This window comes from Triticum dicoccoides, chromosome 7A, assembly GCF_002162155.2.
Source record: "Triticum dicoccoides isolate Atlit2015 ecotype Zavitan chromosome 7A, WEW_v2.0, whole genome shotgun sequence".
Classification (NCBI taxonomy): Eukaryota; Viridiplantae; Streptophyta; class Magnoliopsida; order Poales; family Poaceae; genus Triticum; species Triticum dicoccoides.
The window spans coordinates 546,471,518-546,474,252 of record NC_041392.1 but is presented as its reverse complement, the minus strand read 5'-3'; positions in this window follow the sequence as shown (position 1 = coordinate 546,474,252).

The following is a 2,735-nucleotide window of genomic DNA, read 5'->3' as shown; positions in this document are numbered from 1 at the left end:
AGACTTTGAGTATTTCTTCTTCTTGTCGTCAGAATCATATTCCTTGCTCTTCTTCTTCTTGTTATTCTCATTGTCCCACTATGGACACTCAGAGATATAGTGGCCAGGTTTCTTGCACTTGTGGCATGTTCTCTTCTTGTAGTCATGAGCAGAAGCTTCATCATTCCTTGAGCTTGATCGTGAAGACTTTCTGAAGCCTTTCTTCTTGGTGAATTTTTGGAACTTCTTCACAAGCATAGCAAGCTCCTTTCCAATGTCTTCAGGATCATCAGAACTGTTGTCAGATTCTTCTTCAGATGAGGAGACAACTTTTGCCTTCAAGGCACGAGTTCGCCCATAGTTGGGACCGTAGATGTCTCTTTTCTCAGAAAGCTAAAACTCATGTGTGTTGAGCCTTTCAAGTATGTCAGACGGATCGAGTGTCTTGAAGTCAGGGCGTTCTTGAATCATCAGGGCTAGGGTGTCAAATGAGCTATCAAGTGATCTCAGGAGTGTCATGACGACTTCATGCTTGGTGATCTCAATAGCGCCGAGGGCTTGAAGCTCATTTGTGATGTCAGTGAGTCGATCAAACGTGAGCTGAACATTCTCATTGTCGTTTCTCTTGAAGCGGTTGAAGAGGTTGCGAAGGACACTGATTCTTTGATCTCTCTGGATTGAGACGCCTTGGTTGACCTTGGACAGCCAGTCCTGGACTAGCTTAGATGTTTCCAGAGCACTCACACGGCCATACTGTCCTTTGGTCAGATGACCACAGATGATGTTCTTGGCCGTGGAGTCCAGTTGAATGAACTTCTTAACATCAGCAGCGGTGACACCTTCACCGTCCTTGGGGACGCCATTCTTGACGACATACCAGAGGTCGACATCAATGGCTTCAGATGCATGCGCATCTTATTCTTCTAGTAGGGATATTCAGTTCCATCGAAGACTAGGCACGCAGCGGAGACTTTGATTATCCCTGCAGTCGACATAGCTAAAACTCCAGGTGGTTAAACCGAATCACACAGAACAAGGAAGTACCTTGCTCTGATACCAATTGAAAGTGCTAGTGATCGACTAGAGGGGGGTGAATAGGTGATTTTCATGAAAGTCTTCAAAACATGGGAGTTTTGAAGACAAACGATAGAAATAAACCTATTACCATGCAGCGGAAGGTAGACTACACTAAGCAAGCCATAGTCAAGTATTCAATAAAGTGAATGCACAACGACTAATAGCAGCTAGGCAGTATAGATCAGGTAGGAATATAATATGAAGCCAATCAGAACAAGCAGTCACTCAGTGAAGACAAAAGATAATGCAATCATACAATAACTTCACCAGGGCCAACAGTAAATAAATAAAGGGATGGGAAGAATAAAACCAGTGACTCGTTGAAGACAATGATTTATTGGACCAGTTCCAGTTGTTGTGACAACTATACGTCTGGTTAGGGAGGCTGAGATTCAACTCAGAAGACCGTGTCTTCACCTTATTCCCCTTGAGCTAAGGACACCCAGTCCTCGCCCAATCACTCTGGTAAGTCTTCAAGGTAGACTTTCAAACCTTCACAGACTTCGTTCACCGGCGATCCACAATGACTCTTGGATGCTCAGAACGCGACGCCTAACCGGCTGGAGGATTCACAGTCCTCAAGTGTAATAAGTCTTCAGATCGTACAGACAGGAAGACTTCAGTGATGCCTAACACTCTTTGGCTCTGGGTGTTTAGGGCTTTGTCCTCGCAAGGAATTCTCTCTCAAAGGCTTCAAGGTGGGTTGTTCTCAAATGACAAAAGCCGTACACTAACTCTAAGCAGCCAACCGTTTATGGTTGTAGGGGGTGGGCTACTTATAGCCACTAGGCAACCCGACCTGATTTGTCCGAAATGACCCTGGGTCACTAAGGAACTGACACGTGTTCCAACGGTCAGATTTCAAACACACACAGCAACTTTACTTGGGCTACAAGCAAAGCTGACTTATCCAACTCAGAATAAGATTTGCTCTCATAGTCTTCACTCGAAGACATAGGATTTTGGTTAAGCATCACTTCAGTCAATCTGACTGGTTCTCTTGGACCCCACTTAACAGTACGATGGTTCCTATGACTCAACAAAGAAGAAAAAGAACGACAAAACAACTAAGTCTTCACGCTCCATAGTCTTCACGCGATGTCTTCCCTTGTCATAGTCTTCAATGTGAATGTCTTCACATACCACCTTTGACTTCAATGTCTTCATACATTTTTAGGGGTCATCTCTGGTAGGAAAACTGAATCAATGAGGGACTTATACCTGTGTTATCCTGTAATTCTCACAAACACATTAGTCCCTCAACCAGGTTTGTCGTCAATACTCCAAAACCAACTAGGGGTGGGACTAGATGCACTTACACGACAGCCTAACACCACAGCCGAACCAGTGAACCCTCGTACTCCTCTCCGCGTGGGCATCCACTGCCGCGTCTTCCCCGGCTCCGCATCGTCCCCTTCCTAGGCCTCGCTGTCGTCCACCGCCGTGGTGATCTCGACACGGCGTGGTCAATGTGGTCAACGACCGACTTCCATCAAAAGAGTACTATATGTGGAGAGGCTGACAGCTGGGTCCACGGCAGCCGCAAGGAAGTGACTCCTTATTATGCGCAAAATAATTATTCCTCCACCTAATAGCAGGGACCCACCGGACGGGCCACCAGTATTTCGCGGAAAAAACGTTTCCCCCCTGACTGCTGGGACCCACCAGACGGGCCACCG